We start from the raw sequence: 13,751 nt of genomic DNA on the forward strand, positions 1-13,751 counted from the left end.
TATGAAAGATAATAAGCGTGTTTATACTTTGATTATCAGTATCAAAATGATTTTCGCGTTTGTAAATAGAATTAAATCTGTCATGTATTATCTTTATTGCCCACTACTTATTAACATTGCTTTAGGTCAAGGTCCGTGGCGTGTCCATTAGAATGTTAAGTTCATGTAAATATGGATTTATTTTACTATTACCTCGTATGATGTATGATAAACATATAAGAATGTTTACCAAATATTGAATAACAGTATAGCGTGGTGCTAACTAAATTTGATATTGTATGTAAGTAGGTATATAAATATCTAGATAAATATTCGGATGGGAAAATCGAGTCACCGACATCTAAAATTATTGTTTATCTCCGTTGCTTAGCTTCGTTACGATGTCTTAAATAGTGAATACCTCATCGCCGCCCACGATCAAACATTCGATACACGCGGTTGACCTATAGGTACTCATTTAATTTAAAACCATACATGGTATTATCCCCGTGTAATCATAACATTTTTACGAAAATAGAACGTACCTACCTATATTGTCAAATTTTTTTTATTTAGAATCTACAATTACTTACCTGTCTACCCTCTATTCATAAGCAATATATTAGCACAAAATGTATTCTTTAATTCATTAATTGCATACCTAATTTCACGATCTTATCACAAAATTAATCTCGAATAATTATTACATGCAGCGGGTTTTAACTTCGTAATATCAAAGCGAGACTGTAAAGTCAATTATAATTTTGAGAAAGACGGCTTAGACATAGGCTATTTAACTCTCAGTCACTGGCGCCGCAACGCTGAGAAGATGAAGAAAGTACCTACGTAGTGGTTTTCAAAGGTTTCGCATTACATGCAACCTTTGCATTGAAAGAATTATGAGAAATTACATTTACTAGACGTAACTACTTTTTGTGACCATGAAAATTATGACATAGCAACCTCTATTTAATTTTTTTTTTTATTTAAAAACATTATTAGAAATATTAAGTTCAAGAGAAAAAACATATCTTCGTAAGTTATGTTCACTTCAGGAATCCCAACAAATTATTGTACATGCAGCGGACATGCACTATTCGTGTTCATAAATATAGTTCCGTAGCAACCTCAAGGTTAAACATTATATAATCAGGTATATATATACACCTATGTTCAGTATAAGCGTACTATGTGTTTATTGTTTACATTACCTAAGAAATAAATATGATCCTTATACTGCCGTTATAAGCGGAGCTTATCTGTAGCCCGCAGACACACGCTCACAAAAAAAACAACAAAAAATCTCTCCGTGTTTTAAAAAAAGAAAATTGCAAAGTTCCCTCTGCCTTTGATGCAGTAATTAAATTTTCTACAAAAGACTAGAGCAAAGTTTAATAACGACCTAGTTTATATATAAGTTCAATGAGGTAGAGAACACTTTTATATGAGTTATATAACTGGCTCTCGGGACATAATATGTAACACGGCCACGAGGGGTAAATTAGCAGTCCTACTGGCGAAGTTATCTGATAGATATAATTATATACGGTCCCCTTACCAGTGAACTAATTCTCCTGTATAATTAACCCTGTCACGAGGCGATTGATTACATGGTGGACTAAAGGTGAACTAGTATTTTTCCTAATCATATTTAAAAATCTAAATCGTTCCTGCTTAGGCTCAATATTTATTTTTAAAGAAATAAAAAATATCTAAAAGCAAAATATGTAGGTATATCAATGGAATTACAGTGAGACGTTGAGGTAAACATACGAGTTACGACCCGTTGCATTCCACTTGCATCGGGCTAGAAAAGTATAATATTCTAAATTCATCTATCGATTTTCAAGAAACATACCCACGCAAAATAAAGGTGCAAAATCCATTTTATTTTTATAATCAATTAATTTCTTATCAACAAAGGTCTACATGCTCGTTAGTTTTATGCGTATTGGCTAGTTATAAAATAGAATTGCATTGAATGCAGCGCAGTTGAATGTTATCACTCTCATGGTATACATGTGGAACCGTTACAAGGCATTGCATGGAAAGTGTTCGATATAGACAGCATCGTGTGGGAATGACAATATAATAGCATTTCTTAGCGGAAAGGTCACTCGCCTGCAGTGAACCTAACGAACTACCTGAACTGTGTAATTAGTCGCATAATGTACTCTCTTTAAACAAGCACTCAAGTCTGAACGTCAGATGGAAGTATTCTGTTCGCGCCATAGAATTGCGAGTGCAGTGCACTTGCTTTAATTTATGTTACGCATCATTCAGATGCGTCGATATGATGCTTCAAAAATGAAAATCCTCCCTCAATAAATACTAAGAGAAAAACATGAAACTGTGCAAACTATAAAGGACATCTAGACTGCGACAGATTCTCTTCACTTGTGTAGAGGTCCTTCTAGATTTCGTCTTTATAAATAGATCTTGCTTCAATAGGAGTGATAATTTCAAAGATAATTATTATTAGTACAATGTTGAAACTTTTTACGCAGAGTTGAAAATAAATTTTCCGATAAAAGACATCCTACCGGCCGTTTAAAAAACTTTAAAAACTCTTTTGTAAAGATTTACATAAACATTTGTATAACAGAAAGTCAAGTTATTTATATACAAATTATTATAAACGGCTAATTAACGGCTTAGCAGATTTCAATGATTTTTGGGTATGTTGTATAAGCGGAGACAAATAACGATAAAAACTGTAAAATAGTGAAAACTTAGGTATATAAAAAGTCTAATAAAAGAAAGAAGTTGTTTGGAATATTCCGAATTAAGATCGTTGGATTTGAGTAACTAGGTTTCCAATCTTAATCTTAAACTTTTAATTAATAAGAGATAATTTTGTCAACTAATCAATGCTAATATTAAAGGAAATGTTTGGTCTGTTTATTTATTTTAATACCTTCCTCAAATATCTCTCTAGGTATTTAAAACGGCATCGTTAACTCTACAAACACAGTTAAGATAAATCTTGATTGCTTTTGAGAAAGTTGATACATAGTTTAAATAAATGCAATTAGATATAGTATTCAATTATCTATACAACAAAAGGAATAGATTGAACATGATTAAATTCTCGAAACGCACGATGTTTTAAATTATTCCTAACATGTACGTAATTTTTCATAGAACATAAAAATGTTAATAGCTCCGTAAAATTATAACGCTTAGTACAACTGCAACATCCATTTAGGTCCCACTTTGAAAGATGTTCTAAATACATGCATGGAATTATAGTCTGGCAATGTTAATTGTTTATGAGGTAAGCTTCCATAGTTATATGTGACAGGTATTGTTTTGATCACGTTAGAAGGAAGATGCTAAATTTAAATTAAATATTAATTATTGTACAAAATATGACTCCTCTCGATTTATTAATTAACTAGGTTTCCGCCCGCGGCTTCGCCCGCGCAGTCAAAGAAAAACCCGCATAGTTCCCGATCCCGTTGGATTTCCGGGATTGCGTCATTTTCCCGGGATAAAAAGTAGCCTATGTCCTTTCTCGGGTATCAAAATATCTCCATACCAAATTTCATGAAAATTGGTTCAGTAGTTTAGGCGTCATTGAGTAACAGACAGACAGACAGAGACTTTCGCATTTATAGATAATAATATTAGTATGGATATTCAAAACTTTTATTTAAATTTTATACTGAGTATCGCATTATTCGCATTTTATAATTCTCATTTAAAAAGCGAAGATAGAGGCTTTCTTAAATAGTTCTTAGCACAAAGTTAATCTTCGAATAGCCAAAAATGGACGCCTTTGTGCACTGTAAAAACATTTTAGTTGATACCGGCTATAGCCCAGAAACCATTCTAAATGCTATTATCCATGACCTATATTGAGACGTCCGTGAGAGCCATGAAGGGTCAGCATTTGAAAGGAATATAGAAAAAATTATATGTTATTTGAATGAGACGTTATGTTAATTAAATTACACGTAGGTGATGTACGTATAAGTGAGTGGTGACGTACGCATGGACCATTTGAATTGGCTATTGGACAACAATAATTACCTAACAACAGAGCGAAAATTGGAGCAAACCAAAGAAATAAAAAAGTTTTAGTGATTTATATCCTAGTTCTTTGAAGCTTCTGTTTAATAGTTCACACAGTTACACAATTTAATTTTACAATGAAATTGAAGTTATGATTATCTCTGAAATATAATTTTCCTTATTATGCGGTATATCTTCTTATATATAAAATTCTCGTGTCACAATGTTAGTCTGCATACTTACTCCTCCGAAACGGGTGGACCGATTCTCATGAAATTTTCTGTGCATATCGGGTAAGTCTGAGAATCGGCCAACATCTATTTTTCATATGTACCACGGGCGAAGCCGGGGCGGGCCGCTAGTAAGTATATAATAATTTTATTTTTTAACAAAGTAATTAGAAAATTCGTTCCATATTATGAGACCTTCAACTTTCAAGCCAAGAGTGAAGAGGCGGAACGGTGATTATTGATGTATCGCGGTCCCATTACATCAATATTATGACGGAAAAAGACGTTGATGGCTTCATTTTTCTTTGTTTCCGGAGGGTTCATGTGTTTGTATTTCTTTTTATTTCCGTGAACATTCCACATAAGCATGAAAGTTGAAATGTTTTATATACAATTTAATATGTACATTGTACCTATTTGAATTACGTATAGATATAGATAGATATTTAGACGATCTAATTCTGTTGTTGATATTGTTAATATATGCACATAGAAGTAGTCATAATAAGATGGATGGATTGCCGCCAACTCTGTATTTATTATTAATACATTACGAATTATAATTGAGTTCTTCTGCATATTTTCTAGACCGTGTCATCTATACAAAACGTCCAAGGAAAAATGTAACTACAATTACCTAATTACATCTAATAGTAATAGCGTAGCATCATAATTCCGTAATGAGGTTGTACGACATGGTATTTAAAGAACAATATTAAATGATAACAATAATTATAGCTAATAGCTTACCGTTACCAGTCCTACACCGCATAATTTATTAAAATCAAAAGATGCAAAGAATTCTTTTTTTGTTAAAAGTCAAATATACAGATACCTACATATGATATTGTTACTTCTAAGCTTCTATAAAATTATATATTATGACTTATTTAAATAACAGAAAATAAAATAAGTTTGCTACATCCAAATGATCAAAACATAATATGCAAATGCGACAAGATTCTGTCCTTCACATTTGTACGGTAACAAAGTTTACATTCGAAACTCGATTTACCGCCGAGGACCGACCCCGTGACTCACTGAAAAGATCACCTTTGTATTTCAGGGTATTCATATTTATGTTTTCTTCTCCTTGATATATCTCGCCCCAGATTTAGGTTGTTTAGATTTTATACATTAATATAACTAATATTTTACTTGATTCATATGAAAAATTATCGAAAATATTTTGACAAAGTATAACATAAATTTTGATATTATTTTCAAACTACATACCTACATATAAAATTGCACATAAACAACGTAGGCATTAAAATATATTGGGTTGAATTAAGTTCAATAGAAGAGCTTTTTATCACGGTAAATTAATAAAGGGAGTTCTCAATTCTCATATAGTTTTTTTCAAACTTCCAATCACCTTGTTAAAGTGCATTCGCCAATTATCATAAACCCTAAAAGGGTTAATTTAATTATTGCCTATCACCTCCGATAAAATATTTATTTCAGAAATGCATCACTGTCGGTGCGCCCAGTTAGCATTATGACATGAACAATGCATAAAACTGCTACCTCACCTATGTTGGTCATCAAGTTCATCACAGTATAAAATGTAAGTGGATCGGGCGCACCCAGGTGACGTGGTGGGCAGGGTCTATTGTCGGACTTCCATCGTTTGTTGTATTCACCCGTATGACATCACCTACAAGGACAGAACGCAATGCACTCGGAGCAACTACTATTAATACTTTCTCACAATGATCGAGCAATATTGGAGCGGGGCTCCATAAAAACATTGTCATTCTCTTTTAAATTGCTTTGTTACGCATTTGCCGATGCAATACACTTTTCTCGATATGTTACGCCAATTGCAATCAGATCCAGGTGCATACTTCACTTCGAACTGAACTGTTGCTAAAAACAACATTGACTAATATAAGATACTAGCTTTCCGCCCGCGGCTTCGCCAGCTTTGTCTAAATCCTAATAAATTATATACTTAGGTACCTACTAAAACCTTCCTCTTAAATCACTTTATTTATTAAAAATAACCGCATCAAAATCCGTTACGTAGTTTGATAGATTTAAGCATACAAAGGGACATAGGGACAGAGAAAGCGACTTTGTTTTATACTATGTAGTGAATTTAAAATGTTACGTAAAAAAGATTGAAACGTATTTGCCGATGCAATACGCTTTTCTCGATATGTTATACCAATCTTATCAAGGTGCATACCTATTAACACTAAACACTTCGAACATAGCTAAAACCAAGATTGACTTATAAGATACTAGAGGTCCGCCCCGGCTTCGCCCGTAATACATATTTCGCAATAAAAGGTAGCCTATGTCCTTTCTCGGGTATCAAAATATCTCCATACCAAATTTCATGCAAATTGGTTCAGTAGTTTAGGCGTGATTGAGTAACAGACAGACAGAGTTACTTTCGCATTAATATATTATATACGTTGCATTTTAAAATCCATAATAATATATTAGTATGGATTTTAAAATGCAACGTAAAGAAATTGATCAAAGTAAAAATTTCCTGTAAGGAATCTTACAACCCTTTATAGAAACTACTAACTAGAATGTATCATGTTCTAAGGAAGTATTATATTGTCGCGAGCGATAATTAAATAAAAGAAAGTACAAACTAATGTGCTATCAACTTACAATGAAATTGCTTTGGAATTACCTGCGACATATTGTCCGGTAGGAGTTCACTTTTAGACTCATTTTCCTATTTTGTATTTTCTATTGTGTCAAATTTATAGAGTACTAGCTTACCACCCGCGGCTTCGCCCGCTTTGTCTAAAACCTAATAAATTATATACTAAAACCTTCCTCTGGAATCACTCTCTCTATTAAAAAAAACCGCATCCAAATCAGTTGCGTAGTTTTAAAGATTTAAGCATACAAAGGGACATAGCTGGGACATAGGGACATGAGAAAGCGACTTTGTTTTATACTATGTAGTGAAGTATGTATATAGTAAAGATGAATTAATGGTTACAAAAATCATTCTATTTTATAATAAGAGTAAAATTACCTAGTTTTAACTATAAAAAATTAAAAAGCTTTCTTGTTAAAACTAGAGGCATAAAAGTTTTCTTTAAGTTTATTTCCGCTGAAAGTTGAACTTATATAGTCCGGACTCCGGATCTTTATATAAATCAAGTTTACAATATATTATAAGCAATGTGTTTTATATAATATTTTCTATTTTATCATCAGGTCTAACTAGATTTTAACCGATTGGTAATTGATAAAAAGTAAAAACCAGATCCAGTGAGTTAAAACTTATAGCATTAGTGGAAAAAATATTCTTTGTTCCGATAGAGTTCATGACATCGATTTTACAAAATTCGTGAATTTATACTTACCTATCGACACAAAAAACCGTGGGCAAAATCACGAATAATATTATGCCAATTTAAGTAGGAACAGAGGTGTTTTCTATGAGTCATAACCAAAACGAAACTCTTGAATTGGTAGATATATTATAGAAATTTGAGTACCAATAATAAATAGCTATTACAGCATGCATACCTACATATTTAATTTCATTTAGTGTTGGTATCATTCTTCTACATTTTGTTTACGCGACAAAATTGGTGTAACCCACTTATGTGCATGACTAATAAAAATGTTGAAATGTATAATTTTATGATATCATTTATTTTTTTGAACAAGTATTATTTCTCTCCTACCCAACCAAATACCTACATAATATGAATAATTGTAACAGTAAATATTTGAATATCTTATATTAAATAGAATATGTTATTTAAAGATAGCCTCGAATAAAGAGCATGACAACCTTGAACTCATGTACGAAAGCTTACATTTATTGATGCGCCTTTTTATAGCGTGACCAATCGAAAAGATTTGTTACTCTAAATAGAAGGCCTTGTCGCTGTACTTTCATCTGTACGCTTCCGCAATAGATCTTTCACAAACAGGATGATTACGTTTAAACTAGTCTAGTATTTCAAACGGTAACGTAAGAAAATGCAGGCTTCCTGTTTGGAGCCGCGCCGGCCGCGGCGGAGCTAGCCGTGACCTCGCCTAAAATGATTTTTTTTATTTCTTCTGTAAAGGTATTTAAACTTACGCAGCGGAAATAAACCCGTTATATAAACCGAAATTATTATTACCTATAATTTTGAAATCTAAGCTATAGGTAAGTAATTAAACTCATAAAGGTCAAAAAATATCTCAAGCAAAATTATCACCAAAAGTAGTTACCTATTATTATTTAATTAAAAAATATCTACTGCGCACAACTTATTGTATAAAAGCATCCGCCATACTCCTCGTTACTACAATAAATCTAGGAACTGCATTTCCCCTATTCCGCGTTATACTTCTATGATTTTAACCATATTTTACCTAACTATGACCTATCCACACTTGAGAGTTCACTATAAATTCTCAGACGTTCCCCGCCTGCACCCCTCAGTCACCTGAGTTGCGATCGTGGGGTACAAAAGAATATCACCCCAAAATAAAGGGATGAAGCCTCGCTACGTGCGCACTGCCGCTAATTGTGCTCTACGGTCTAGTCGAGGAAACTACGCAGACAGTTGTTTTTTTTAATAACAAGCACTTCCTATCTTATAAGTTGCTAGTATTTTTAATACAATTTTGAAGTAATTAAATAGACTTATAAATGAGATGAATTATTATAAAGCTTACATTTTAGGCTTACATATTGTTATTTGGTAATATAACATTTTTTTATTTAGTTGGAATACACAATAAATAGGCAATTAATAATTAATAATCCATATGTTGTGTTGAATTGAAATACATACTTCATTTACCTACGAATAAATAAGTACATATTTTAAATTTTTTTTCACGACCTACAGCAATACTAATAGTAATGGGCTAAGGTAATGGGTAAATTATGTGAGAAAAACAGTGCAAAAGCAGATATATAGGAGTTTTATAAGATAAATAATATAAAATCAATAAAATAATAAATATAATCGAAGGCAATTGCGTAATTGTCATTTGTCGCAGGCTTCGCCGGTGCAAAATTACGCCTACGTAACTGCCTTGCTCTGTTGCACGCGGTATAGTGGTGCAGTCACAGAACTATGTAGGTACGCGTTACAAGAAAATCTTCGCTTATTTTACACCTCATAATTTATAAACAAACAAATTAAAGTTCACCTTAATATAAATAAAACAAATGACATTTATTTTATTTTTAGATAACATCGCACCTACGTAAACGTGCTACTGTCGTCACTATAGCGCTGCGTAAACGAAATAAAAGTGATGTAAACTTTAAGTGCATACGTACGTGCACTGAGTTCTATCCTATCAGCAAGCCGGTACAGGTGTCACAGTCAGGATCAACCATCCAGATCGTTCTCAGTCGAACAAACGTATCAAAAACGAGGGAGTTGAAATAGATGCGACCGGCTGTTTATAAACATTGAAACAGTCATACAGGACGGGATGCGATCAATACCGTGTAGAGCGCGCTCTGAACCACCGGGTACCGCATAGTAGGCCCCAGCTTCACTACAATAATGAATAAACGACGACGTGAGTATACGGTGAACTGAAGCGCGGACGAAAGCAATGAATGCAATATAGTGCGCAGTCTGCAACACGAACGTACTGAGCGAACGGCGGCGGCCGTGTGTGCGCCGCCCTAGCCGTTACGTCACGCAGTTTTGACAGTTGCGAGCTGAGACACGAGGGCAGCTTGGATCGGTAGCCGCTCCGAGGCGCCACCGTCGGCGGCGACCGCGCCGATCGATACGTACTACGCGATGCGCCGCGGCCCGCGTGCTCCAATCCGTGCCGTCGGTTCACGACTTGTCGACCGTTCTAGAGCGATGCTGTGATGCCTCTTCGTGACGGCGAGCGCTCTCTTAACGGACCCGCTATTGTTCATGCACGACTCAAAGAATTTATCTCGATGATACCATAACTATTCCCAAAATTATACACTTCGAATGGCATTAACTGTGGAATCGTAATAACAACTGACGATAATCCATAAGATCCGTAATGAGAATAGAATTAAGACCATACAATATTTAATATTATATAATGAGTACTTACCTTATATTATGATATCAGGATTCAGGAAGGGTTGCAGGCCTACGATACAAGCTACCTTAGTGTAGGCCTGCAGTTCATATTATCCTGTGGGGTCAATGTATATTATATAATGTCCTTGTATTTTGAATGTTTAATTAATTAATCTATTGATACTAGTTATGTATTTTATTTAGTTTTTTTTTTCTAGTGAATAAATGATTATGATTATGATTATTACTTAATTATTTCAACCCTACCTCTACCCTATGCTTAGAGCATTAAAGTTGGTTTAATGCTCTAAGCTACCATGAGTCATAAGTCGTAACCACAGGTCGTAACATAACAAATATAATATTATGTCTAGGTATTTACTTTAATTAGCGACAGGTAAAAGATAAATTTATAAATAGGTAGTAGGACAATTTCCTGTTGTTCTCACAAATTAATACGAATTACGTTCCCAAAATTCGATAAACTTCCTGGCAATTAAATCAGAGGGGAAAAATACAGAGCTTTTCTTCAACAAATCAAGGAAGCTCTATAAAATTGTTTTCACAATAAGTCACATTGGTTAAGGTCACGTTGTCAAGCCAGGTTATTAAACAATTAGTTACTTTACAATAGTGAAAAGGCTATTTTTGGGATAAAGAATTTTCTATTGTTATCTTTGTAAGATTTGTATTTTGAAATTTTCTTCTTAATTTCGATCAGTTATGTAATAATTGTTTAAATATATCCCATTTTCAATCCTATTTCCTAATTTGCTAATATTTTAAAGAAGCAAATACCAGCTAATCTGTTTTAGCAGTTCAGTAAAACTAACATAGGTAGGTACATTATTAATACTTATCCGTTAGTTTAATGGTTAGTTTCGACTTTCGACATTCGTTCTTCCATTAGTCCGGGATACATCGCCCATTTTTGCAAGTGATTACTATCAAGCTAATTTTTCGTGAGTAGCTTTATTTTGATGAGATGCCCAATAATTTCATGTACGAAACTCTCGATTGTGGTAGCTTACAGAGGTAACAAGGATGAAAATTTTTGATTTGACGGTTCTCAAATATTTACTACGCAATTTGTAGGACAATATGTCAGTTGAATTATATAAGTATTAAATAAGTGAAAATAAAAAAATCAGCTGGTTAGTAATCATTTATGATGACTTCGTTATCGATACACATTGGAAAGGGGGACTCTTTGATCAAACCATAGATTTTGTAGGACAAATATTTTTTCGAATAATTTAGATAATTATCTTGAGATTGAACAAAAAAAAAAGATTCAGTTAGTAATTAATATTTGAGAACCATCAAATCAAAATATTTTATCCTTGTTTCCTCTGGTAGCTACCACAATCGAGAGTTTTGAACATGAAATTATTGGGCATCTCATCAAAATAAAGCTACCCACGAAAAATTAGCTTGATAGTAATCACTTGCAAAAATGGGCGATGTATCCCGGACTACATGTGGCGACGGCTGAAGTAGCCTCTGCCGTTCGCAACTTGCCGTTCGTCTGCTAGAACCTTAGAGCATTAAACGTTAGAACACTAAAATAAATATGTTAATAATTATAATAGAGCCATTTTAATAGGCAACATTTGACAGTTCAACAAAATTCAACAACGTAACTTAGTAACGACGATATAGAATAACATGATATTTCGTTTTGTTAGAACTGCACATTTGTTTAACTTTTTCAATTACGATTACATTTTTATAATAATAATGAACGATACAAGTAATTTTAAGGTTTTATTTTACTGATAAACCATTCTAAACATAATGGTCTAAGATCCGAATATAGGTCGACCTGCACCGGCGTGACTATATTTTTGGCTTCTATTTCGATTGTAGATTACGCCCCTAGTATGTATTATTTACGAAATATATTCAATGACGATTTTAGTATAGATTAGACGTCATTGTTATAATCGATGACAGACGGGATGGGGGGCCACAAAGCGAGCAGCCTCGCGAAGCAAACGCTGCGAAGCAATTCTGTCTTTGTATACGTGGCTTGGCTCAGCCGTTGCAAATGACAACGCACGTTGATTTTCAATTTCACAAGCAATTGCTTCGCGAGGCTTCTCACTCTGAGGGGACCCTCATTACCAACAAGTGCAATGCTTTGCAGGTTCAATGTATTGAATTTTAAATACTTACTTAGGATTTTTTTTAAGTTAACCTGATATAAATTAATTAATTTTATATGTAAAGAAATAAATTTCACACTAGGCTTTAAAATAAAACAAATTAATACAAAAATATGTTTTATTAATTCATTACATCATTGTAAAACTCATACTTGTAGAGATTTTAGAGAACACTAAACAGGAAAAGTCATTTGAAACAAAACTAAACCATTATAAGAAATGGAACCTACAAAAACCGCCAAGTCCGTTTGTTATATGTTAGGATCTTACATCAATATGGATTAACGTGACAATTATAAAATTATCGTAAGGTGAACTTTTTATAAATTGCTGACAACGTACTTACAATAAATAAAAGCTATTTCTTACTATTCATTGCGTCATTTTCCTGCATTTATAACGATTAGTTCTTTTTCAGTTTATATATTTTAAGAACTTAATCGTTCACTATTTAAACGACGCAAGGAACATAATAAAATTATAAAAAAGTGAGATGTAAAAACATATAGATTATAGGTATATACATAAAAAATGTTTAGACTAAGACACTGTTTATGGTCCAAGAGCCAGTGAACCCTGGGAGTAACGGTCTCCCTGTAAGGCTAGAAATTTGTATACTTACGATTTATGGCATTCTAAGAGCAATAGCCATGACCTGGCAGGCGTCAGCCCTGCACGTCATCAGCCCCTTTATTTTTTAAACTGTTAAAAGAATTGGTTTTCTAAACTTGTTTCTGTAAATTTGAAAATTTAATAGGACAAAGTTTATTTATTGTACATCTTAAAAAAAAATTGACAGGCGATTACAATAAGCAGAAGTATATGACAGATCAATTAGAAAACGCACAGTTGATGGGGTAAAATAAACTTTATCCTGTATACTCGAAATTTTTATATGTCTTCAAATAAACGTCTCAGAGTAAGTATGTACAATGCCAGGCGGTTTTGAACAGCATAAGACCATGACAGGCGAGGGGACAGTTGCTAAGGGCGGCGTGCAAATAAGAAATTTTACATGAACGCATACAGTAAATGCAATGTATTTTATTGTGTTTTATAATTCAAATCAAAAAAGCATTTTAAATGTATTAAAATCACAATAAAATACATTATTTCATTTTTTTAATATTTTAAAATGCATAGGTAGACCGTACTTCAAATAACTTTCTTTATGATGATTATGATAAATAAATATGTGAGCAATCAATGTCTTCTTAAAGTACTACCTACACCACCTAATATTTATTTTGTAATATTTTTGGAACAAGTATGTTCCATATCGCGCGTTGCGAAAGGGGGCTAGACATGGGCTAGACAGAAAAAATAAAGGCCAAAAGTTG

Source organism: Colias eurytheme, chromosome 1, assembly GCF_061535395.1.
Source record: "Colias eurytheme isolate Ceu_HAF_F1 chromosome 1, ilColEury1 Martin Lab GWU primary, whole genome shotgun sequence".
NCBI classification, from domain to species: Eukaryota; Metazoa; Arthropoda; class Insecta; order Lepidoptera; family Pieridae; genus Colias; species Colias eurytheme.